Source organism: Pleurodeles waltl, chromosome 2_2 (genome assembly GCF_031143425.1).
Source record: "Pleurodeles waltl isolate 20211129_DDA chromosome 2_2, aPleWal1.hap1.20221129, whole genome shotgun sequence".
Classification (NCBI taxonomy): domain Eukaryota; kingdom Metazoa; phylum Chordata; class Amphibia; order Caudata; family Salamandridae; genus Pleurodeles; species Pleurodeles waltl.
The window spans coordinates 811,540,952-811,568,274 of record NC_090439.1 but is presented as its reverse complement, the minus strand read 5'-3'; the positions used below and the strand labels follow the sequence as shown (position 1 = coordinate 811,568,274).

The following is a 27,323-nucleotide window of genomic DNA, read 5'->3' as shown; positions in this document are numbered from 1 at the left end:
TGAGCAAGTTTGTTATTTATTACTGTATGCTCAACAGTTTCTGGAGACATCATACCATTTGTCTTGTAATTATCACAGTTCTAGTAAAGTTGTCACAATATTTAACTGCAACTTTCTGGTTTGCGTTGTCACACAAATTGGTGGTATTTTGCTTCTTTCTTATCACATCAACAAAGTGGTAATCTCCACAGTGTATTCTAGAAATTGCTACTTAACAATGTCTGGGACACAAACATTTGTTGTTGCTTCCTTGAATATAAAACATGAGGGCATCATACACATTTTCCTTGATGCCACCACAACCATTTTTATCAAGTTCAGGAGACTCGCCTATGAAGTGGAATGAATAGAAGCATTTACATAGACACCATGGAGAATGAAGAGCTTTCAAAAGCTAAGAAGAAAAATATGTTATTACATTCACTGGGACCTCAGTGCATAATACGAAGGACAAAAAAATCTTGTAGTTCAAGTGAGACTGATGCATTTCAAATTGCCTTGAAATATTTGATAAATATTATTCCACATCAGTTTGCATAGCAATTGACAGGCACAATATGTTTTCTAGAAAACATAACAAACAAGAACTTATAGAACAGTATCTACCTGCCTTTAGAAAAATTAGCGTTCACCTGTAGGTTTGGTACATTACACAATGAATTAGTGTGGGGTCACATTATCATGCATGTGTATAACCAACATGTGCAGGAGAGGTTGTGGATTTATGCTGAAGTGCCTCTTAGTGAAGTCATTGCAGTAGTTAAGAAGGCAGAACTTTAAAATATATGTGCCAAAGCAGCTGACAAAAGACAAAAGGAGGAGCAAAAAGAGGTTGTTTGTAAAGTCAAAAAAAGAAGATAAAAAACTTTCAGGAACAAGTAGACACTAAAAAGATATTTTCTAAGAAACAGGAAAAAAGATGTTACAGATGTGGTAGTAAAGACCATCTAGCTTACAGTAGGAAGTGTTTGGCTCACAAACAACAATGTTGTGAATGTTGGGTTGTAGGGCGCTTTGCTAAAGTATGTAGAAAGAGTAAGGGGCATATGTAAACTTTTTGCCTCAAAACTGCCCTAACGCAGTTTTGCAGCCAAACAAAATTAGCACCAGCTTGTGCCATTCCAAAGGGCCAGCTGGGTGCCATATTCAAGGAATGGTGTAAGCTGGCACTAAGATTGGGCTAGCGTCATCAAAAATGACACTAGCCGGGTGGGCATGGCGGCATGGGGTGAGGAGGTTGTGCTCCAAATAATGACGGTAGGCTGGTTAACGACAAAAAAAACACCGCTAACCAGCCTTGCATCATTTACAGACGCACAACCATCCTAAAACATGACTCCTGTGCAGGACCCCATGCAGGGTGCCCCTTGTTAGGGCCTCCTACGGCACTTAAAGAAAAATCCCCTAATACTTACGCTACTTACCTGGTGTCCCTCTGGTGTTGGTGGGGGTGTTCCTGGGGCTTGTGTGGGCATCTGTGGGCCCACTCCATGGTGTTTGACCAAGGAAAAGGGTCTACAGGTCGCCTAACGTCTGGTCTGACCCAGGCATTACATAATGGCCACTAAGCTTATTATTTGGGGCCGCATCCCACCCGGGCGTCATTTTTGCATGGGGCATAAATATGGTGCTATGGGGATAGCGCCATTTTTGGGATGGGAACGCCTACCTTGAATCTCATTGACGCAAGGTAGGTTCACGCATCCCAAAAATTGTGCAAACTACAATATTTTGACACTAGACGTGTCTAGCGTCAAAATATAAATATGGAGTTAAGTTTGTGCCGAATTTGCGTAAAAAAATGACGCAAATTTGGCGCAAACAGAGTATAAATATATCTAATTCTGATTCCGACTCACAATCAGATAAGTCTACTGGAGAGTATTCCAATAGCAAAGATGAGCATGTATTGGGTGTAATAGAGGCCCAGGAAGGCAGCTGTGTCAACCTACTTTCCAAACAATCCAGGAATAAACCAGTCTGCAATGTTGAATTTAGTGGGGTGGATGTGATCACTGGATAATGCATACATCGAAAATCAGTGTTAAACAGCTGCAATGCTTGTATTTTGAAAGGTCTGAAATGTTGTTCTGTATCATAAGTTTAACAAAGTAATCCTCATCCTCCCGTGATTCATTAGAACATGCATTTTGAAAAAACATTATTTATGTCACGTTGTTCACCCTGCTATAGTTTTTTCACGCGACAGCAAAGTAATTAATAATGAATTTTTCATGCTTTTGCTGTAGTGTGGTTTGGAATTGAAGCGTGCTCTAAGTTATCTCATCAATGCCTTAAACTATTTGGCAGTTTTACTGTGAAAAGAAACGCCAGTTTTGTCCCCTTTGTCAATAACAGCCATTTGTTCAGAAGATTAACATCAGCATTTATTTTAAACATGTCGTTTGCGTAGTTTACAATGGCCAGTCATTTTAGTACCAGAATACTTTTTAAACTGTTTTGGTCTTATATTTTACTGTTTTAGGTGTATACTAATAAGGGAAAAAATAACGCTGATATTTGTAGCAACTGGCACATTAAACTGCTTGTGCCAGTAAAACAAACGTCTAGGTGACACACTAGCAGTGTATTGTGAGCAAGCTAAATAATCACTTCGATTGGATGTGAGTCACTGACATTTCGAAAGTTTCTTTGATATGTTTCTATATTTAAAAGTGCAGAATATTTCTGTAAATGTGCATTAAAGAGAATTTATAATGCTTTTGTGCAGAGAGCAAATGGGGTCAGAGTAAGACAATGGATGATGGTGTTTCATTTTATAGCTTGTGTTGTGGCCAGCAGATCTAGTCCTGTAAAGTTATAGAGATTAAACAATAGTGCAAAACGTTTTTTATTCTGCTCATGTCACCTCACTGGTGCAAGCCTGCCCATAAATGAGCTTCAGGCAACAGAGTCACAATTTTTAAAGCCAAAAATTATATTATAACTATAGAAAAATGAAGCCTGCCCTGTTTTACTAGGGTTAGCGTCAGCCAAACTCGCTCCCTTACTAAACAGCATTATGCATGCTGAACTAAACACCTGTTATATTTGTATTTTGTTACAGTCATATCTATAATTACAATACCTTCATCCGCTTCATCCCAATTATTTTCAGGGAGAAAACTGGAAGTACTCCCTGGGCCGGCCTTACATTTCCCCACCAGCCAAAGAAAAGTTACATAATGTGGAGCCGCAGCCAACGGCCCATAGGTCAAGGGAGCCGTGGGTTGATAATGTTTGGGAACCACTGCCATATACTATTGTGGATAGGAAGGTATGGTATGAGAAGTTTGCAGGAGTTTTAGGGAAGAACTTAAAGCCATCTGATGTTGCTCCTGAATATTTCACAGGAGAACCCATCCCAATGCGATGAAAGCAAATTTAAGTCAAAGTTCCTGTGAGCATTTTATGGAAGCATTGAAATGCTAAAGGGTTCTGTACACTATATAATATTGAAACATGAAGCTGTTCCAAGGGTACATAAACTTAGGGAACTTCCTTGGATAGCAATAAAGTAGGTTGACCAAGAAATAGAAAGATTACTCAAGGAAAATATAAATGAACGCGTTGATGCCGCAGAGTGGATCGCTCCAATAGTTGTCACAAGATGAATTAATGGTAAAATCCTCCTATGTGTGGATTTGAGACATTTAAATTACAGTATTGATGTGGAAAGATTCCCCTTGCCTCCGATAAATGAGATGCTTACACACATCAAAGGGATGAAATGGTTCATGTCGATTGATCTATCTGCGAATTATTATCAGATCAGATTACACGAAGACAGTAAGAATTTAACAGCCTTCAAAACACCTTCTGGTTGCTACCGATATGTGCGTATTCCATTTGGACTTGCGTCAGCAGCAGCTATTTTACAAAAGTTGATGGCACAATTTTTTTTCGACTATTGGAGAGAGTGAGGGACACCATGATGAAAAAGTAGTGGACGTTCTGAAAATTATACATGATCATGGTTTAACAGCTGAATTTACAAAGTGTAGATTCAAGGGGAAAAGTATAAATTACCCTCACATCTGAGACATTAAACCAAAGGAAAAAACCTTTATGTGCTATCAAGGAAGCTCTTTCGCTCAATATTAACGATGAATTGAGGTTGTTCCATGGACAGGCTGAGTTATATGACAAATTTGTTAAAAACTTTTTAGAGAAGTTTATAACTTATGCCAATTACTAAAGAACAGAGTACAATTTGGTTGGTCAAAAGAACTAGATTCAGATTTTGGATTTTCAGAGGACCATTTGTAAAGCAGAAAATTTACATGGATTTCACCCAAAATTGAAATGTATTCTCACAACAGATGCCAGTTGCTAAGGAATTGGTATTGTGCTCAGTCAAAGAGATAATAAGGGAAAAGAGTAAACTGTGCCTCTCTCATCAAGAGCATTGCCAACATGTGAAGGAAGGTACTCTATTATCGAAAGGGAGACAATGGTAATTGTTCGGGGCCTAGAATACTTTAGGAATTTTATTTGGAGGTATGAGGTTGAGGTGAGGTGTGGCCATAAGCCCTTACTTAAGGTTCTGTCTACAGAAGGTTTAATTAATGCTACCCCTAGGATAGCAAAATTGTCAGTGAGATTAATGTATTTTTGGTATAAATTGTGTTATTTACCTGGGGTTAAAACACAGTGGCTGATTGTTTGAGCAGACTACCTCTACCTTTGGAAGACTATTCCAAAAGTAACTGTGACGATCACAGTATAGCGTAGATAGGTGTGGAGAAAATGAATTCCATAACTGAGAAAGAATGGAGGAAGTTTATGAAGAAGATGTTATTTTGGAGTGTATTAAAAATAATGTGTTGGAAGGTTGGCCAGAAATAAAAGTTTTGAAGGAAGAACATAAAACTTTAATTTTTTGGGGAGATACGCAGTAAATTGACGGTTATGGATGATAATGTTTTGAGAGGTGTGAGAGTTGTACCACCCAAGAGCTTAGGGTAAACTATTGTTAAATTGTGTCATGATGGACGTTTGGGGTTGTGAAGAGTAAGAGGAAGGTCAAAAGCAACTACTAGTGGCCAGGAATGGATGTAGAACTGGAAGGCATAATCAGGGAGTGCAATTTGCGTGAAGGAGCTGACGAATCTCAAGTGACAATGAGACCACCTTTACTTACAATGCATTGTCCTGCCATGCTATGGGAAACTATTGCCATTGACATTATGGGCCTTATTACGAGTTCGGCAGACGGTTTAGGCCGGCCTCCGAACTTACGACAGGGAAGTTGCTGCCATAGTGGCTACCTCCCCGCCAGGCCCATTAAGACTTTCCCACTAGGTCAATGGGCGGAAACCTGAGTTTCCGCTCGCTTGCCTAGTGGAAAACAGCCTACAGCATTGTCTCCGGCTCGTAATCGAGCCGACGGCAATGCTGTAGGATGCAAATTGCGAGGATGCTGGCCAAGAGGGGCCCTGCACTGCCCATGCCCCTGGGCCCCCTGCACCTGTTCCTCACCAGCCTTTTCATGGTGCTACCGCCATGAAAAGGCTGGGGGAGAACGAGGTCATAATCCCCAGGGCAGCACTGCTGAGCTGGTGGTCCCACCGCAGCCCGACCACCGTGGTCCTAATATGGCGCTCTGACCACTGCATTGGCGGCGGTTCAACCGCCATCCGCAAGTCTGGCGGTCAAGTGACTGCCAGACTCGTAATGAGGCTCATGTCCTGTGTGTGAGGATGATGGTAATACCTGGAGTGTTTTATTTGCAGGAGACTATTTTTCAAAATGCCCAGAGGTGGAGTTTGTGCATAGTACCAATGCCGAATGTGTGGTAAAATACTTAAATGATATTTTCCAGAGGGAGGGACTTCCCAAATGTATTGTATAACATAATGGATCACAGTTTAAGAGTGAAGCCATGAAGGATTTTTTTTTTGCGCAATGGAGTGTAACACAGATTAACTTCTCTTTATCATCCCAGTGGTAATGGGGAAGTTGAGAGATTCAACAGGATGATTAAGGGATCATTATAGATGGCGAAGAATAAAAACTTGAGTTGAGTAAGGAAGACTGTCTGGATGTAATGCACTGCTCCAACAGATATGGGATTTAATCCAGTAAACATAATGAGGGGAAGGGTTCCTTACATGAAAGACAATCAGGGATGGTTAGTACATTCATGTTTGTTGCACTGGTCACCTGTTGGCATTAAGGAGAATATTTTGGAAGCACAAGGAATTTACAGAAAGTATCAGGACATCAACAGAGGTGCTAGAGATTGCGAGATTGAGAAAGGAGATATGATGAGAGTGAAGTTACCTTTTAAGGATAGCAAAAGGAAATTCTAATTATTCTAAGTCCATGAAGGTCGAGGAAATTTTCACTAATTCTGGAAGGGTAAGTATGGCAAGATATGGCACATGAGTTGTTTGGTGAAAAGTAAGAAAGGTGAGGAAATGTTAGAAGCAAATTTGAATGAGAACTGCTTGTTGGGTTGGGTGAATTGTGCTACCACTGGGGTATTTTACCCTTTACCTATTTAAATTTTACATTTCATTACTCCAGTCAAATTGGCCAGAAAGCCACAGCTATTAGAGCTTGAAACAGGAGGGTTCAAGGCTCATTAAACAATCCATTCCTTCAATAGATGCCATCATACCCATGCATTCAGTGGGGCACGTAAAGTGAAGGTGGCCTTCAGACCTTCTTCCACAGATGCTTAAAGATTTTCATATCCAATTTCTGTGTTTGAATTTTGGAAAACGTTAAAGCAGTAAAGCACCAATAGTTCATAGATTTAAGCTGATAGAGTAAGGGGCTACGCAAGGAAATTTTTGGATGGTTTCAAATAGTCAATAATAACTTTATTTCAGCAGCCAAGGCCATAAAATTGACAAAAGCCTAAGAGTGTGTACTTGAGGATATCCAGCCAATAATTACAGTAAGGAGAAAAAAGGTGCAGTGATTACCAGGACATGCACATTTTGATGCAATAAGCACCAAAACCAAATGTTATTCCCCACTGTTTGGAGAAAAACTTGTAATAAGTGCTATTTATCAAACCCAATGAATTCTGACCCCTCGAGTACCGAATTTCATTGCACTTCTTGTGGGCCACTCATAATGAAGACCAAAGAGCTCTTGTCCTGCTCTGCAGGATGACTCAGAGTATTGTGGGACACTGGTGACTCCCCACTATGTTCTACGCCATCTGCGAATGCCAAACCCAGGCCCTTAATATTTAAGAAAAAGTGCATTCAAATATATTTTTAGTAAGTTTCAATTAGAAGAACATACTCTAGAATTCAGATGACCCAACCGTTACTTTGCAAAAAACCTTTCTCACCATGAAGCCTCAAATGACTCAATCAATTAAAGCAGTATACTGGCTCCCAAGTGTCAGATTTTCTGATTAACCGATTGGATAAATTTACATTTCTTTTGGGTAGCAACCACTGTCCGTGAGGGCTTCTTTTTCCCCTGATTCTCTCTATCCTATCTTCACAGAACAGAAAACTGCACCCCTACCCTTTCAGCCAGAGGCACCTCAAGATCGACATTACCCATTCTGGAACGCCTGTAGCATAGGAACTCCAAATTGAAAAAATTAAAAAGATTGGGAACATCATTCCCAATACATTAAGCATGCTTCAACCACTGAGATCATCCTGAAGCCACTTAAAAGTAAAGGGGGCTTGTTTGTTTTTCCTTTGTTTCTTGGGCATCATAGTGTTGCTCACTCTCTGCCTCATCAACTCACTTTCAAAGTGCACATAAAAGAGAAGGGCCTCAACTGGGAACTGTGAGGAACAGAATTCCAGTGTGAAATAACATTCTGCACAATTATAAGAGGCCACGTGTTCCTGCACCCTGTATTACTGGGCACAGGAACAACAGACCTGATTTTACCAACTGGGGAATCCAACAGGTATACTCACTATGGGAAAAGGCTACATAGTAGCCTGAAACTCGCCCACAACCCCTGCCCAAACCTCAGACAAGGCACTAAGGGGGATTTACATGCTCCCCTGTGTTAGCCAACATTCTCTACTCCTTATTCCACCCTCATCCCCTCTCTCCACCCAGACCTAATAAATTATACCACAACCCATGCACATTGTTCCCACCTGCTCAAAGTACATTTAAACCACATGAAAAAGGGAATACTATGCAGAATAACTCCTGGTAAATCTGAATCCAAACAATAACTTCCCATGCTGCTACATTTAATTAATAATTGTATGGTACAGAAGGCTTGTAACCGCAAGTTCTGGTAAATACTGGTGGGGGATTTGCACCCCACCATTTCTATGCAACGTGTAATCTGGACCATGGTGGGCTACTTAAGGTGCCTCAAGAAAGATCAACAGGCATGAAAGGACATTTATCACATCATACCACATGTACATATACACAGGAAGTGTACCTCATCACACTCTAACTCATTCTGTGCGTCGGACGGCCAGGAGCCGCCTGACGCAGCATTGCTCATGTGCATTGGACAGCTCCTGTCTGTCCACTCACATGGCACTTTAAATCCCTCTGGTGCAGGCACAAGAGGGATTTCCTTTGGATATTTTTAGCCTTGGTTGCTGAGGAAGAGCTTCCCCACAGCAAACTGGGGTTATAACTGGACACCAAGGATTTTTTCTATCTATAAAAGAGGGTTCGAGGCTGCCCACCATGGGAATTACCATGCCCTCACCCCACATAAATGGGGAGCAAAGTCTTTCTGCTTCCCTCCTCCCGCTGGGAGGCAGAGAGGGTAATTATCCCCAATCTGTCACCCGAGGGTAGAAAGCCCACTAGATGCCTGGGAATGTTTTTTTTTTTTTTTTTTTAAATGGGGGTGGGGCTGCTCACCATGGGCATGGCCATTCCTGCACCCCAAAAAAATGGTGACACAGTATTTTTGCCCCCGGGGGGGCAGATGGAGGTATTTACCCCCGATCAGCCCCTCAGTGGCGCAGACAGCTCACTAGATGCCAGGGAACAAATAAAAAAGAGAGGGGTGGAGGCTGCCTGCCACCATATCGTCCCACTTGCAATGGTGAATGGCTGCACTTTTTGGACTTAGGTACGCTACCACTTGGAAAAATCTAAAAGACTCAGATACTTCTGAAAACTAATCATCTGGGGAAGTCCAGGGTGATGTGCTTCACATGCACCCCACACCATTTTCTTACATTTTCAATGTCCTGGAAGCCTCCAACGTTGCCTGAAATCACACATTTTCCCTACGTTTGTGTGATGGAAACTTCAAGAATATGTAGAAATCCACAAACTTCCTACCACCCAGCAAAGCTCATCTGTCATGATAAAAATGTTTGCCCCACTTGTGTGGGTTTCCAAAGCAGAGTCAGCCTAAAAATGTATGGAAAAACCCCCTGCTCCTTTGGACCCTCTTTGCCCTTCCCTCCCACAGGCAGTTGACCCAGCTACACACGTGAGGTATCATTTTTATTGGGAGACTGAGGGGAACGCTGGGTGGTAGGAAAAGTGTGGCTCCTGTCAGATTACAGAACGTTTCATCACAGGAATGTGAGGAAAAATTTTTTTTAATACATTTTGAGGTTTGCAAGGGATTCTGGGTAACAAGTCACTCCATCCTGGATTCCTCTGGGTCTAGTTGGCTAGGTTTCCCTACATGCTGGCTGAGATAGAGCCCAAAATCCACAGCTAAGCACATTGCGAAAAAAGGGTCAGTTTGTAGTGGAAAACTGTGCTGTGTCCACGCTGTGTTTTGGGCCATTTTCTGTCATGGGCACTGAGCCTACCCACGCAAGTGAGGTACCATTCTTATTGGGAGACTTTAAGGGAACACAGAATAGTAGAACAAGGGTTATTACCAGTTATCTTTCCCTGCATTTGTGCCTTCCAAATGTTAGACAGTGCATAAGAAATAAGTCATTTTGAGAAATGCCCTGTAATTCACATGATAGTATGGGTATGCCCACATTCAGAAATGTGCTAATAACCACTGCTTCTAAACTCCATATAATGTGCCCATTTTGGATATACATATGTTTCTTTGATACCTGTTTTTCACTTTTTATATTTTACCACATGAATTACTGTATACCCGGTACACAATGAAAAATGATTGAAAGGTCCAGCTCAGTTATTGACTCAGGGTGCATAGGGTTCTGGGTGAACCCTCAAGCCCTATATATCCCAGCAACCAGAATGGTCCAGCAGATGTAACAGTATATTGCTTTTGAAAATCTGTTATAGTTAGAAGAAGTTACAGATTAAAATGTAGACACAAATGATTGTTTATTTTGAACTCATTTTCACTATTGTTTTATTTCAACTGTCACTTTCTATAGGAAAACCTCGAAGGATCTACACAAATTACCCCTTGTTGAATTTGGAATATTTGTCTACTTTTCAGAAATGTATAACTTTCCAGGATCCATCATTGGTTTCACACCCATTGCTACCACAAACTGGAAGGAGGTTGAAACAATAAAAAATAGGAAAAATGGGCTATGCCCCAGTAACAATACGGTGTTGAAAAATGTGGCTTTCTGATTCAAGGTCTGCCTGTTCCTGAAAGCTGGGAAGATGGTGATTTTAGCACCACAAACCCTTTGTTGATGCCATTTGCAAGGAAAAAGATGGACACTTTCTTCAGCAGCACTTTCTCCCAGTTTTCCCCAAAAAACACAATTTATCTGTATTTAGGTTAATTTCTCACTCTCCTCTAGGGGACTTCACAAACCGTGTGAACGGTTAGAACTCCCAAGATGTTGGAAAAAAAGGACCCAAATTTTGTGTGGAAACCTTATGTGGACAAAAAGTAATGGGGGCCAAAGCGCAAACTACCCTAAATAGCCAAAAAAAGGCTTAGCACAGAGGGAAAAGGCCTAGCAACGAAAGGGTTAAATTCAGCACTTAAAGAGAATGCACAATTCTATCAGAATGCAATAGATAGAGACAGCGATTTTGTATTGTCATTTCTATAGTGTTGGACCTGGCCCTTTCTACAGGGTCATTCTCCAAACGTTTGCCTTCTCCTCCTAATTTTTCTGACCCTTTTTGGCTGACATTATGATTCTGGTCATTTTATTACTGCTAATCAGTGGTATCCCTATACCCAGGGCCTGTAAATTAAATGCTACTAGTAGGCCTGCAGCGCAGTTTGCGTCACCCACAGAAGTAGTCTTCCAAACCTGTCTCAGGCCTGCTAGCGCAGGACTTGGGTGCTCAGTTAACTGCCACAGGGACCTGGCATCTAAATTTACTTGCCAGGCCCAGAATTCCCCTTTTACTACATTTAAGTCACCCCTTAGGTAGGTCCTAGCTAGCCCTATGGGCAGGGTACTATGTATGTAGAAGGCAGGACATGTGCCTGGTAGTGTGGCCTGTCCTGGTAGGCCTATTTGGTTTCTCACTGCTGTGAGTGCTGTCTTCTCATAGGATTGCATTAGAAATGCCCTACCTTATGTCTAGGGGGTATTGCCTGATTTATGAGGGGTAGAGTAGGCATGTTTGGTATGGCTGTAATGGTAGTGAAAAATGCTGCTTACTGGTGTAGGTGGAATTTATATTACCATTATAGAAATGCCACTTCTAAGAAGTGAGCATTTCTCTGTGCTTATGACTCTGGTGTTTTGCAGCTTGACTCCAATCAACGTCTGGGCAAAGTGGCAGCTGGGCTTTGTGCTTACTTTTCAGACAGCCTGTACACAGGGACGATGGAGGTGCCACAGAGGTTCATCTACATATTGAATGGTCTTCCTGGGCTGAGAGAAGGGGAGGCGGGGCACACTTGCATCTGTAAAGGCTGTGCCCTGGCCTCACACAAAAGGCTTGTTTACGCCTAACTGATGTCTGGAGCCTGTGCTGGAGAAGAGAGGGGACACTCTTAAAACCAGTTGTAAATAGTTGGAACCTCCTCTCCACTTCATTAAAATGCTTTGCAAAACTGAGGAGAAGTACAGGGGATTTTTCCCCATAAAAACACAAGAAACATACTTGTAACTGGACACAGAATGCTGCTGGAAGGACTCACCATGAACCGCCATGGACTGCTGCTGCTGTGCCTACCTGTGACCTGCTGGGTCACTAGGAGGAACTGCCACTGCCTGCATCCACTTTGTGCTGGCCTGTTGCTGGGCCTACCACCCTGTGCTCCACCTTATGTCCGCCAGGGGCTGGATGCTTTGGCTCCTGCCCTCTTCATCCACTTGCTCTTTGGCAGAAAGGAGCGCTGTGCCCTGATTACAGAGGGCGTGAGGAGCATTTTTCTGTATCTCCTTAGAGCACCTTGAGAGCGCCATTGTTTTGATTATTAGGCACCTGGGAGCACTGTCTGTGCTGTCTGTGCAAGGGAATCACTGCCGCGACCAGGTCACTTGGAAATTCACAGAGCGTGTCAAAAGCATGCTGATTTTCATGCCCCCGGGGCACCACAATGTGTAGAATGGAGCAAATGCGTTCCTAACGGTGCCCCCGGGGCAAAGTGCACTGCAAGGAGCGCCCCCGGGGCACCAAGGGGCCCAAACTCTCGCCAGGATCACTGCTGCAGCCCACGAGACACTCGCACATCAGAGCCGGTGCGGGTGAGTCGAGGAAAGCAGCCCCAGGAGGGAGAGAGACCTCATCGGAGGTCCTTCCAGCTCCCAAGGCCAACCCAAAAGCAGGACACGGGACAGATGAGGGTAGGTCCCTTGACCCCAAGTGCTGTGCGAGGAGTGAGTGTGCGCCAGTTCTTGGTCCTGCCCTCCCTGTTTCTCCACCCCCTGCAAGGGCCGGTCATGGCCCAATGGCCCTTAGGGCAGACATGCCTTAGGAGGGCTTTGTGTTGTTTGTGCTGCGGGGCAGGAAGGAAGGCCTCCCCTCCACATGATCGGAGGAGGTGTGTGCCGCCCCCCTCCCTCACCCATAATCCAGCGGCTTGGGGGGGGGGAGGGACACCTCCACGGAGGCCCCATCCCCACCAGGCCGGTGTTGGGACAAGTCCCCCCACACCTCCCCAAGCGTTGTGGCAGTCCCCTCATGTGGCCCCAGGACTGGGACTCTGACACACAACAAGGGCCTCCTTATTGAGGTGCCTCCCTGAGGTCATGGTGACTGTGGCCAAGGACCCATTCAGGGTAAGGGTTTGTCTGTGATGTTCTGATTATGGTCATCTAGGATTTCTTTATGTCCTTAGGCATTTTTGATCACTTGCCAGATGTTCCTTTTATGGGCATGTAGGATGATTTTATGACATGTGCATTATTTTTGTAATGTTTTCCTGACTGCTGCTTATGTTGCAGAATAATGAGTAACCTGTGTGTTATATGTAACTACTGCTGACGTCTGCATTGTAACAGTACGGTGTAATATTCTGACAACTGCTTGGGTAGCAGGATATTGCTGACATGTTGTGTTTCGTCGAATAAAGTTGTGTACAATACATTTTATTTTTATATAACTTTGTGATGTGTGTAGTGCATCACATGTGTTGTGTGTGTTGTGCAAACGCCTTACACATTGCCTCCGGGTTAGGCCTGACTGCTTGTGCCAAGCTACCAAGGGGGTGAGCAGGAGTTATCCTGGGTGTGTAACCCCCTCACCCTGACTAGAGTGGGTGTGTTCTGCCTGGCTTAGGTGCATAACCTAGCCAACCAGAAACCTAATTTCTAACATACAGCATTCTCCTACCTCCTGAAAGGCCCAAAGCACAGAAATGCTGCTTTTCTTAATGTTCTTAATGCTTTGAACCCATTCAAAACATTAGGCACTATTTAAATTGAAATGGCGAGGCAAATTGTATATTTTGTCATTGGTTAGGGCAATGATTCTACTTAATGCAGGAGGCCTCCAAAGCCTACTTTCCCAATCCCAGGTAATTGTTGCCTTAGCAAAGTGTATTGTGGGTGCTGTAGGACCTGTTGTAGTGTGAAGTTCATATGGCTTTTTCCTTCCACAGATGCTGTACTAGGGTTGAATGGATGCACTCCCTGGGCCTTGTAACTATCTTAATTTTGAAGGTAGTACCTCCCAAGGGCAGCTCACATGGTCTCTATGCACTTGCGTAGCCCTGTGTGTGGTGGGAACTGTATTTACAAAGACCACACCATAGATGGGTTGTATAGCCATACCTACTCTCACACTTCTCTCCTACACCCATAAATAAGCACAGCTATATGCTTGTTTTCACACAGGTTTAGCAGTTTCAGCCATATCAGCATAGCAAAACACTTCAACTAGACGTCAGACAGCACTCACACACTTCTGTCCATCAATTAGAATGCAGTGTTTAAGCAACCCATCTCTCACTCATTTTCCTTCAAATTTACATACAGGTATAGCAATAAAGCTTATTAGAAAAACAACTCTGGTCCTGACACAAGACATCAAAAAACGCCCCATATAAGCAGCACAACAAACTCACTCCATGAAGAAGAGCAAATGCACTGTGGTGCCATGTTAGGAGTATGAAGCATTGTATTAATACAACTACAATCCAATAACATACTCAAACCCTGCACCACTGCAAGGCATTAATTATGGCAGTACAGCCATTAGGGAGCCATGATACAGAACTAGGCATATCTTTAGTGTCATAACCTATCCCAGTCTTCTATAAGTGTACCCACTTTTCTTAGATTATGATGTAAAGTTGTGTTTTAAATTCCGATCCATGTGCAAATTACACAGATTGATATTCTGAGTTGTGCATCAATTTGCACATTCTGTGTTTCCTCCTGACATATTTCACCAGATAAAGCTTGAGGAAATATGTCAGGATAAAATGCTGGGACATAAAAGCAAAACATGGCATACTTTGTGTGATAAACAACACTGATTTCATATGTTAGGCTTCATTCCCAAGTGGGGAACTCAGAAGAAGTTAATTATTCCTACACCAGGGCAGCAGTAATTACAGTGTGTACTAATTATCACCTGGATTCTAAGCCATGACCTTAGTCTCCAAATCTGTCTTTGTGCCTCTATTGTGATGATATCAATAGAGGTGCATGGCTTACAAGATATTAGTCTCATTTTGGAGTCACCTAGTCCCCTAGTTTGCCCATTTTCTACCTGCTTTAACCTCATAGCCTTTATTAAATTTCCACCTCTGTCTATACCCTAAGGATACAATTACATATTATACACAAACAAGGGGGCGTGAAGGTGGTCGTCGGATGTGGGTGTGTGTGTGGGAAAAGACAGAACCCGTCTATTCTGTCCATTTTCCTGCAGTCAGCAGCTCTGCTTTGTATGCAGGATAGCTTAATAGATAATCAAGATCAAGATCAAGCATAGATAAGGATTTCACAAAAAGACAATCAGACGTTGCTAATATGTCAAAAGCCCTGCCTATTATAACCTTGAAGACCGTGCTTAGGGGAAAACATAGAACCTTGTGGAAAGTAAGCAGATCTGCCAGGGGATACGCCCATGGCCTCCACCACTCACGCAAAGGAGCATCCACCTTATTTAGAGATCTCCGCCAGTCTGGCTGGGATTTCTGTGCTGTGTGGACAGCCGCAGCAATGGCACCCACTGCAGGCTTGCTGAGTGGGCACCATTTTAAAATCACCTACGTGGCAAACTTCTTTGTATTGAGAACATAAAATATTAAAGTGACAGCTTGTCTGACGTTGCTGCTGGTGACAGGAAGTTGTCAGCATGCGGTGTGTATTGCTGACGAAAACACCAAAAAAGTTCTGATGAAGAGTAAAGCATTAGTCTTTTGAGAGTAGAACAGGAGGGAGGTAATCTAGGCATATTGAGTTGTGGTCAGAAGGGAAACATGGTTTCAACCCCTCATCCTCTGTATGTAGAAGTATACACTTTTACATTTACCAAGACACAAACGTTTATGTATGCACACAGACGTGCATATTAGACTTTGGAAGCAACACATAAATGTCAACAACTCATTACAAATTGCCTCTTATTGCTACTAAGACTTCTTTTATTTCAAAATATATTTTTCAGGCCTCCAGCTCTTCAGGGGCACTTTTCAAGGTCACCAATCTGCCCAGTCAAAATGACTGTTTCAGCTCCCAAGCTGTTTGTGAAAATCTGGCTTCCTGTTCCTATGAGAAGCTCCAAGCCATTCATGATTGTCTTACACAGTGTCTGGTTTCTTCCTGTCTAATGCAGTATGATTTAAGTCTTCCCTCTTTTTTTACATACCTCCCACAGTTCTCCAAGTGAGTAAAGAAGTGTAGGAGGGTTTCTCCTTGCTTACACCCACAAAGTAGCACTCACCAGATGATTATTTATTTCCAGTAAGAACTCTAAATCTTCATCAGCAGTTGCTACACTTGATTTTAACTTTACCTGTAACACCTATTTTCATCTGTCACTGTCCTTGTGGATGGAACAAAGGGGAAGTCAACCCCCTTTTAAAGAAGTCAAACATGGACCGCAAGGCAGACCCTAAATATAGGCTCATCTTTCTTTTGCCAGCAATTACTAACATTGGCGAGAAATTCTGGCTCACCAGCTTTCTAAACATCTTAGAGGGCACCCGTTAATGGATGGTCGCCCGATCAGTTTAATGCCTAGTTAAGGCACTGTGACTCGAACTGAGGCTGTAGTTCATGACATCAGGCAAACGTACAATGATGATATTTCCTACTGCCACATCCTGCTGTTGTAGTTGTGTCACCTTGTTACCTCCAAAAGAGGAGCCTAAACAAAGCCTTCTTTTTATTCCATGCCATTTGAAAGCTTGTGTTGTTAGTGCTGCCATCATTAAGTTTAATTCTATTTTTACTGTAGGATTGTTGCAGCATTAGTCCAGTTAATGATGTTCTCTCTAATGCTGGAGCACAAGGGGAAATTGGCATGTCATAACGTTTAGAAGCACAGCAAGCATTATAAAACTGAATTAAGGGAGGATTGAAAATGTGCGATTTCGTTGGGCTTTGTGGGCTCAAAGTCACTGAGGTGCTGAGAGAGTTTACAGAGAGGAGCAAACCATTAATAGAATCCTGCTGGGATTCTAATGCTTTCATGTGTCTTCTGCATATGCTTGAGTAAGACCGCACAGGTTGTGAACAAGACCTGATATTTGTGATTAATTGTTTGAGTTAGAAATACGGGCGAGGGAAAGTAATATGTGATGCTCCTGAAGTTGATGTTTGGTATGGGGAGTTCATGTGAGGGATGACCCCAGAAATAGTTATGGTCCCAGGCATCCTGGGTGCTAGCATTTTTATTTGGTTGGGTGGTAGTAGGCAAAGAGAAGGAATTATTGAGAAAGTAAGCAGTCTTGCTGTATTACTATCCTGTTCCAGAAACACAAATAATTGCATGACCTGGCTGCAGGATTGAAGAGGAGTCAAATTCCATCTTGCAAATGTTTCTCCTAATGTGGATGGTTCTCAGAGTTATAGGGAACAGGGAATGGGAATCAGCAATATATTGGATGTTGGGAGTGATTGAGTGTTCGGAATAGCTATTTGTTTTGAATTCACTTATTATTTTAGGAGCATAGGCTAGGTTCCCTAGAATGTCAGAATCTGATACGTGATCCATGTTCAAATAGTGGAAGTTAGTGGTTCTTTGGCCTATAGTCTCAGGTAAGAGTTCGGGTGTTGTGTTTGGAGGGCTATTAAATCAACAGACATATTTAGTTGGCAAAGGATTGTTTCTGGACCTGAAAGAATATTTATAAATCTGAGTAATTTGCAGCATAGGCAACTGATTTGGATACGAATTCGAATTGCTTAAAGATGGTTTTGAAAATGGGGATATTAGTGTCTCAGTAGTATTAGACTAAGGTGTTGACTTTATTATAAATGATGAAATATCATTACTATTTTGGGTTATTATGTCAGTAGCATAAATGCTTCTGTCGTGTGATATAACATAGGACAGAGATCTGAGAGGGATGGCCCGACAAGTAGAGCCATATCATACATTCAGTTTCCTGGCTGTTTCAGTGAAGTCTACACTGGAATTGATCCTCTCTCAAAGCAAAACCACTAGTAGATGTCTTGCCAACCAATGGAGATAACTGGCGGGTCATTGGATCCTTTACTTGTACACTACGGCACCAGTGGATGTTCTGACACCTAATGCGCCCTCTCTTGCCTGCACTGAAGAGGAGTGGAGACCTGCCATTCCAACAATAAGAGTGGGGTATTGTCCACTGCCCCATTATCTGCCAAAGACTGGAAGGCAAAGCTCTTTTATGCTGCCCAGGTATCCCACAGTGTGCAAAGCCCCTGTGTTCTGGGTAGTATTAGGAGAGCAGCAGTGATATGTGCCCTCGAAAGGTAAAGTACCTTTATGCTTTTCCAAAGGGACATAGCCAAAGGGAACACCGTGACACACTCCTTGAAACTCACATTTGTACTCTAGGAATAACAAGTTAGAAGTCATAGTCTACTGCCAAGGACTGCTATCTGAACAATAGCTTAATTATATACTTCAGTAATAATACAGTTCTAGACAGTACACCACCTGGAACATTTAATTATTCAATGTCATTGGCTGTAACATGCTTTTGTACCTCTATCAAGACAGAAATATCACTAGAGGTAAGGGGTGTGTCATTACTTAGTACAATATATTATTAGTCTCTCTCTCTGATCCTCAAAGTAGTGTGGCCCCTGCTTTTGCAGTGCCATGACCGGGATTAGGAGTAGGGACAGGCTGTGGAGGATCAGATGCCATGTGTTTGACAGACTTGGCTCTGTCCACTGCTGGTTTAATAACAGATTGCTTGGTCCCCTGATTTGTTCTTCACTAGCAGCATTGTTGGAGGTAGAACTACTGGTGGCGCTGGTATTTTATCATGAATTACATGCCAGACTTCCTCATATGGGTCTCTCTCACATGTTTAAAGATAGGATCCTTTTAGGTTTCTGTAGCCAGCAAGGGTCTTTTTGCACTTGACTGTGAGTAACTGGCAATTGGGCTGGCATTCTAGGATAGAAAATATGAAGTATGAAGGTAGGGGTCACTATCCAGTCACTGTTGCTAGCACACCATCTGGTCTGAGACCTGTTAGAAACCGGGTCTCTAGTTGGCAGAGGTATGCATCCTGTCCAAGTAGGGACCACAATCCTAGTAAAAGTAAGTCAGATACACACCCTAAATTAACCTGTGCTCACCCTGTGGTAGCTCGGCACAGAGCAGTCAGGACGAACTTAAGAAGCAATGTGTAAAGTATTAGTGCAACACAAAATACGGTAGCTCAATGAAACTACCACAAAAAGATGCCACACTGGTTTAGAAAAACAGATAATATTTATCTGAGTAAATCAAAGACCAAAACAACAAAAATCCAATAAATAGAAGTCAAGATATGAAATTTTCAAGATTAAATGTGAAAACAGTGCTAAAACAATGTGAAAAAGTCACTAGCAGTCAAAAGGTTGCTTGAGGTCACAAGGGGCTGGTGCAATCCAACATCCAGGCCAACCGCGATGGAAGGTAGGCTAGCTACAGTACCCACGCAGGGTCAGCTGAAAACTTATTTTTGATGGAGCAATGCATCGAGGGCGAGGGCACAATGCGTTTATATTTCTACCACACTCTGGGCATGGCTTCATCGTCAGGCTCCATGGAAGTGAATGTGTCATTGTTGAACCATGCAGAGGATCGTCATCGGGCCACACAGTCTGTGAATCTGCTGCATCACCGGCAATACGCACTGCACCAATTTTTCTCCCGCACTCGGGCCATGCGTCAATTTTTGCAGGTTTTAGCTGCAGAACCCTCATCTGAGGTCCGGGACTGGAGGAGGGCACTTCAGGCAAGGGTAGAACTCACAGAGTTGCAAGCAGTCTTCAATGTCCCTGTAACTGCAGAAGAACAGCAAGCAAGCCCTTGGAGACACTGTGCTTCAGGAGGATGGCTCCAGTCCTTGTTCTTAGCAGGGCAAAGATCAGTAGGCAGCCGGGCAGCTCAGCAATGCAGAGAAGCAGTTCCTTGGAACAGTCAGTCCAGGCAGAGTGTCAATACTTTCAGCACAGCAATCCTTACTTCAGCAGAGCTCTTCCCAAGTCCAGGAGTGATCTGCTTTAAGGGGGTCAGAGACCAAGTACTTATACCAAAAAGTGCCTTTGGTGTGGGGGATGACTTCAAAGGATCTCTTTAAAGTACACTGACCTTCCTTCTAGCCTAGCCCTGGCTCCAGTCCATAGGTGGGGGGTAATCAGCCCTTTGGGTGGGCTCAGGCCACTACCCTTTGAAGTTTCAGTGTAAGCCCTTCCCATCCTCTCATCCCAGGAAGACCCATCAGTATGCAGATGAATGCAAATATGCCCTTGAGTATTCTGTGTTGTGGGTATCTGCAGGGAATGCACAAATGAAGCTGTCACCCAGACAAGATGTGTATTGGGGGCAGGGTGTCAGGCACACAGAGCAGTGAGAGCAGAGAATGTGCACTTTCTAAAAGCCGCATTTCTAAAACAGTAATATTGAATCTGCCTTTATCAGTAAAGAAGATTTTCATTACCATTCCAATTATATGAAACATTTCTAGGAAATCCCAATGCTGGCCTGTGAGAGGAGCACGCCTCACAGTAATGAAAACCTAGGTCCTACCTTAGGGGTGACCTATATGTAAGAAATTTGAAGTTCAAGGCTTGACAAGAGGTTTTTAAATTTGAAGTTGATGTGGCAATAAAACTGCACAGACCGGCTCTCCAGTGGCATGCCTGGGACATGTCTAAGGGCTACTGAAGTGGGTGGCACAATAAGTGTTGCAGGCCCACTGGTAGCATTTAATTTACAAGCCCTGGGTATAGGGTATACCCCTTTACAAGGGACTTGTAAGTAAATTAAATATGCCACTTTTGTATACCAACGTTACCATGTTTAGGGGAAAAGCACTTTAGCACTGGTTAGCAGTGGTAAAGTACTCAGAGTCCTAAGACAAACAAAAAGATACAGCTAATAACAGAAGGTAAAAGGCACGAAGTATGGGATAAGACTTCCCTGAGAATGCCAGGTCTAACATGTGCCCTCTCCTCCTCCAGCTGAAAGCTAATCAACCTCTAGGGGGTTCTCATTGTTAAGGCTTAAAACCATAGATAGACCATCAGCATTGGCATGCCCTACCACAGGTCTCTATTCCTCCCTGAAGTCCATAACCTGTAGGGAAATGGACCACCTAAAAAGTTTTAGATTTTTGACCCTCATTTGCATGACCCACCTGAGGGGTCAGTGGTCAGTCTGAATCAGGAAAGGAACGCCAAACAGGTATGGCCTCAACTTCTTCAGGGCCTAAACCACAGCAGAAGCTTCTCTCTCAACAGCATTCCACCTCTGTTTCCAGGGAAGTAACCTCCTAGAGATGAAGGCTATAGGTTGATCCAGGCCTTCTTCATTGAGTTGTGATAAGACTGCCCCTATACCATGCTCTGAGGCATCTTTCCGAATGATAAACTCCTTGGAGAAGTCAGGGGCCTTGAGCAGGGACTGTGCACTTAGCTCGCATCAAGGAGTCAAATGCTGTTTAGAATGCCTCTGTCCAAATCACATTTCTGGTCTGTTTCTTATAAGTCAGCTCAGCCAAGGTGGCAACAATGGTGCCATATCTCTTGACAAACCTCCTATAGTACCCACTGAGGCCCAAAGATGCTCTGTCCTCGTCTGGTTTTTGTGGGGCTTCCTGACCATGATAGTTTCAATTTTGGCCCGGAGGGGCTGCACCAACCCCTGCCCTATCTGGCAATTACTGGCTTTGATAATCAGGCCTGCCTGCTGAAGGGCCTGAAGCACTTCTCAGAAGGGAAAGAGGTGCTCCTCCCAGCTGCTACTGAAGACCGCTACGTCATTCAGACAGGTAGCTGAAACGGCCTCCAACCCAGCAAGGACCTGGTTTACCAACCTCTGAAAGGTGGCAGAATGATTCTCTAATCTAAAGGGCATAACTCTAAACTGATATTGGCCCTGTGCGTTGGAGAAAGCTGACCTCTCCTTTTCTCCTTCTGTTGCAGTGATCTGCCAGTGCCCTGATGTGAGATCAAAGGTACTTAAGTCCTGGGCAGCCCCTAACCTGTCAATCAGCTCATCAGCCAAGCGTATGGGATGAGCATCAGTCTTGGTTACAGAAATTTAGCCTTCTATATTCCACGCTGAAATTCAGTTCTGGAGTGGCACCTGGTGGGGCAGCTTTTGGTACCAGATCCACAGGATTGGAACAGGGGCTACGGGAGGGTTGTATCACCCTAACTCCAGCATCTGAGAGACTTCGCTGTTGATGCTGGCCCTCACCTTGTCTGACAACCTGTAATATTTGTTGTTGACAGGGAGGTTGTCCCCTGTGTCCACATCACGGGTACACAGGTGGGTAATCCCAAGACCCAACCTTCATTTTAGGATCCCATTCATCTACTAATCAGCTACATCACAAAATGCCTCTTTGCAAAGATTCATAAAAGCTCCTGCCTTAATATTGTTTATGAAGTAGGAGTCCTTTAATACAGTCTGGAGAACAGATGCAAATACAAGGATGAGGCCTGAAATAGACATCTAAACTCACACCCTACATTAACATTAATTGAAAGTTTACTTTTTTTTAAACAGCCCCTATTCATTCACGAGGCAGGGGCTGCTTTTAAAGTTATTGAGCTGATTTCAAATTAACACTCGGCAATCAGTGAATTACATAAAGGAATCCATAGTGTGGTTACTAGAACTGCTTCACTTGATGACAAAATCACACATTCATAAGGTGGAAGTTGTCTCAAAGATACATCTTCCAGTCAGCAAATGGGATACCATCCCCTCCAGGGAGCTGGTATCATATCAATCGTTTGCAACTGCAAACCATTGCTAGATTACACTGTGATTTGGTACGAGGAAGGAGACATCCCTTTCAGTCCCTTCCTCCTAACAAATTCTAATTAGTTGCAAGGAGTATTTTGTGAGGTGGATAGTCACTCATGACAGTCAATGTGTCCTTTGTACATTGTGACTTGCCCTTTGGCATTTGGAAGGCCTGAGATTTTCTGAATTGCAGAATTGGCTCCAGCAAACAGGATTAGTACATCAATCTCTATTCTCTTGTATATTGTCCCAGATAACCAAGATGATTGTAGTTGAGAAATACTGACACTCCTGGGTCATCTCCCTGTAGTGCATGTACACAGAGATGTTTTGGAACTTCCCGATAGCAATGTTGATCCAGGCAATCGCCTATCTTACATTTTCCTTTTTTTTGTTAAAGCTTAGAAGCAGCAGTACGCCTCTAAGCAGGAGTTCCTGTTCCCTGATGCACTGGTTGTTCGTGCCACATTTGAGAGCATTTGGTAATTCTCTTCAGCTGTCACTAAAGATCTTTCTGCTGCCTGAGATACATTTCAGAAATTCTACAACTGTGGGGGATATTGAAGCATGTGTCCACAGCCAGTTGGGCATGTCCCCCCTACCTCAAAGGGAATTAGGGAATTGAAAGAGATTTAGGGATTGATCCCTGTGGAATTATTCCTTGCACATTTGCAGGTTTGCTTGCTCCATGTGGTTTTCTGGTCAGACTTCTTGATGCCCCGTATGTCTAGCTGTGTCCTTTTGACTCACTCTGTGTGCAGGTCACCTTATGGACTCTTGTCTTGAACTCTTTCAGGATATGTGAGGACTTAATCAGCATGCTTTGAAAGTCATTAACTTGATCAAAATGCAGTCTGGCTGGCAACCCATCATGTGCATGCAGTTTCTCCCAGAGGTCTGCAATCTCACAGATTGTTTGAATTCTTGGGTTGTCATGTAGCAAAGACAACGTCCAGGCTCACAGCTTTCCAGCTGTTGCATCTCTGCTGCCCTCTTTGGTTAGGTTTTCCTGACAATGTAAAAGGTTCAGTGCTTAGAATACCTCTCAACATAAGGTTGTTAAATAGGGTCAATATACCCACCTTTAAACCATATCAAAGTAGTCATCAAATACAGGATATCAGTTATCATGGCAGGACTGCTTTAACATCTATTGGGAACTTCTTGGATAACACTAGCTGCAGGAAGGTGGAAGTCTGAGGATTCTGTATCTCTTGTTAAAGGATCTTTCTAGGAACAAGAAGTCCAGATCAGGCTCAGGGTGAATACAGCTGATTTCGCCACATCACTAGTTTTTCATCTTCTTTCCATTCAGTACTTACCAAATGCTGTGATCCCTCAAAGTGATTTCTCTGCTGTCTGCATTCATAGTACTGATGTCAGATACAACTAGGAGACGTTTCAGTAGGTTGATAGAAGGGCATCACACTGACACCCAGCACCCCTTCCACTCAAAGATAGCTGATATCATTTAGGAAGGCAATGCCCTCATAGCCTTACAGAGTACCTGTGCTCCTATAGATGACAGTCCTGCTATTGGAAGTTCTGTCTCTCTGAGATGTGGACACCTGGATATGGCTTTGCCATCTATCTTTGTTTTCTGAGGTCTATACTGGAGTGATGAGTCATATGTGGACTTTGCGGCTAGCTACAGGTGACCTGTAGCTATCTTGTCCTTAAAGGAAAGTGGAAGGGGGGTTTTCAGGTCTCACCAGCAAGTCAACGCCATCTCCTCCTCCTGCTTCAACACCCTCTGCATGCCCTGAAATATCTACAAGTCGATCCCCACAGAAACCAGAAGAACAGTCACCAAGCCCTTGTGAGCAACAAACTGGACTACGACAATGCCCTCTATGCAGGAACCACGGACAAACTCCAGAAAAAGCTGCAATGCATCCAGAATGCCTCTGCATGCCTCATCCTGGACATCCCCCACCACCGCCACATCACAGGCCACCTGAGAGACCTGCGTTGGCTCCCCGTCAACGAGAATCACCTTCAAACTCCTCACCCACGCTCACAAGGCACTACACATCACCGAACCAAAATACCTCAACAGACAGCTCTCCTTCTACACCCGACCCGACAGCTCTGCTCCGCTGACCTCGCCCTTGCCACTGTTCCACGTCTCCACAGAACAAACACTGGACGCAGATCATTCTTGCACCTAGCCGCCAAGACGTGGAACACTCTTCCCACCCACCTGTGTCAGACCAAGGATCCCCTTACCTTCAGGAGACTTCTCAAGACTTGGCTGTTCGAGCAGTAGCAGCCCACACCCCCCAGCACCTCGAGACCCTCACGGGTGAGTAGTGTGCTTTACTAATTCCCTGATTGATTGATTGATTGACCATAAATCTGTTAACACACAGGTAATTAGGAAACATGTTGAAGATCATCTACTTCAAAGTGACAAATGTAAGTTTTGGATAGAATAATTCTGACCATAATCCCTGGCTTGGATACTTTGCCTTGCTTCAGGTGCAGCACACCTATTAGTAGCTCAAATCTAGAATCTACCTGAAGGAGAAGAGGGTTTGCTAATGTCTATGAAAGCTAGAGCCGTACAGTGGCCAATATTTTTGTCAGAGGGCTGAAACCTTCTTACTCCGGTAGTTTGGGGTTCTGGCTTCTGTTCCTGGTTGAGAGAAAACCATTACCGCAGCCAATGAGTGGATGATCTTGAAAAAGTCAAAGATATAGTTACAGTAGTAATTGGAGTAACCTAGCCAGCTATATTGCTCCTTAGAGTGTTAGGCCAAAGGTAGGTGCAGAAAGCCTCTATTCTTTTTAGGTCAACTTCTATTCCACTCGTCATGATGATGTGACTGATGTAAGAGACAGTAGATTGACATTCTGTCATAGCCAGTTGAGGGCTTTAACTCTTCCATTACCAGGTTGTTTATGTATCTCTCTGCTGGTAAACATTTCAAAGAAGAAGTCTTAGGATAATCAAACACAAGAACCTCTTGGGTTTCATCTATATCTCACTATAGCCTGCATATATAATGAAACATATAGAGATATTTTCATTCTTTTAGAATATTTGCTTAATGTTTTGTTCTCATCCTAAAATAGAAAAATATAGATTCCAGAACGCTAACCATAGAAATGTTGCCCTAAATATCTAGAGTCTTGTACTGTCAAATATATAACTTTTTCTGAGGGAAAGAATTTGCACAGTCATAATGTAATGTAATGTTAGTACACATCACTTAATTGTGGCAGAATCATTTTTTATAATGAACCGTGAATTTGATGCAGATTTCAACTGCTGGACTATATGGGAAAGTACAAAACCTGTATATTTTCTAAGTCTGTACAACCTCAAGAATCTATTAAGTCAAGCCAGATATATGTTGCCCTGACTGCCTACTGGGAAAACGAACTGAATATGATGCTTGTCAGATTTGTAGGATTGTTTTCCAAATATGGTAATTCCTTCCTGCTTCCCTCATGCAGAAACATATCCCTACCGTTTCCTAATCAACAGCTATGTTCCTCTGGGCCTCCTGTGCGTGCTGGTACTAATCATGAATTGATTTTCTATGGGTTCCTGGTTCTCATAGGCATTAAATTGGCTTCAGTGCAATTGAGAGGTTTGGAGAGCAACTGAAAACAAAATGCTAGTTAAGACTACATTGATTGCAGGTATCACCCTTGGGCTGTATGGAAACATACCACAACCGTATATTTTCAACATCTACAGTCCTACGAACTCGGTTGCTGGGTGCCAAACCTTCCTTGTCCTGATTCTCTGGCTGAGAGAATATGCTGAACATGATGTTTATCATATTTTTAGAATCTTCAGTCACCTTTCTGCAGAAACGTATCTCTGCAAAGGTTTCGCCCTATCTGTGGTCCTCTTGGCCTCCTGAGCATGGAAGCACCGGGGTTTCCGATGGGTGATAAACTGGGTGCAGTGCAATCTGGAAATTTGAATACAACTCAAAGAGAAATTTGGGTTTCAGGAATTTATGTTTTAGTTGCGGATATCACAATAGGGCTTTAGTGAAAACTACCATACCCATAGATTTCCAACAGTCATACATTCTAAGGCTTCCATTGCTGGATAACACAATTCCCTGAACCGAATGCCTGGCTGAAACAATGAGATTAACTTGACATTTGGCGGGTTTTCAGCAACTTTTTCCCAAAACATGGTAATTACCTTCAGTCTTCCTCATGCTTGGCAATATCCCAGATTTAAATGGGGTTGAGCTGAGATCCATACACTAAGCACTTCGTAAAGTTTTGGATGGGTGAGCCTCCATAAGGGTATTTGGGCCTGAGAACTTTATCTGTGCACAAAAGCACCAAACACTCTTTCGAGCTGCTAGACCCCTGGGTAGATATCAGTTGTCTTGATATTTTATGAGAGTGTCCTGAGAGTGTACTCTTGCTGATTTCTTCAAACCATCAATCGTCTTAAACTCCTTAGAATAGGAGCTGTTCAGAGTTCCTGCCACTCCTCTCCTGGATCTCTCTGTTTCCATGTGTGTATCTGCAGAGGAACTGGCCTTGACTCTTTCTTCTTCCTGCTTGATAAAGAGCAATACAAAAGGCCAGCACGGAATCAGGCCTAACGTTAACATCTCCAAAAAATATATATGACA

General features: G+C 43.2%; 1 protein-coding gene across 1 annotated transcript in view; it reads left to right on the top strand.

The window, feature by feature from the left end:
• Positions 1–27,323, top strand: part of CNGB3 (cyclic nucleotide gated channel subunit beta 3) — a 749,182-nt gene that overhangs the window by 541,284 nt on the left and 180,575 nt on the right. The gene's annotated exons all lie outside the window — the stretch shown is intronic.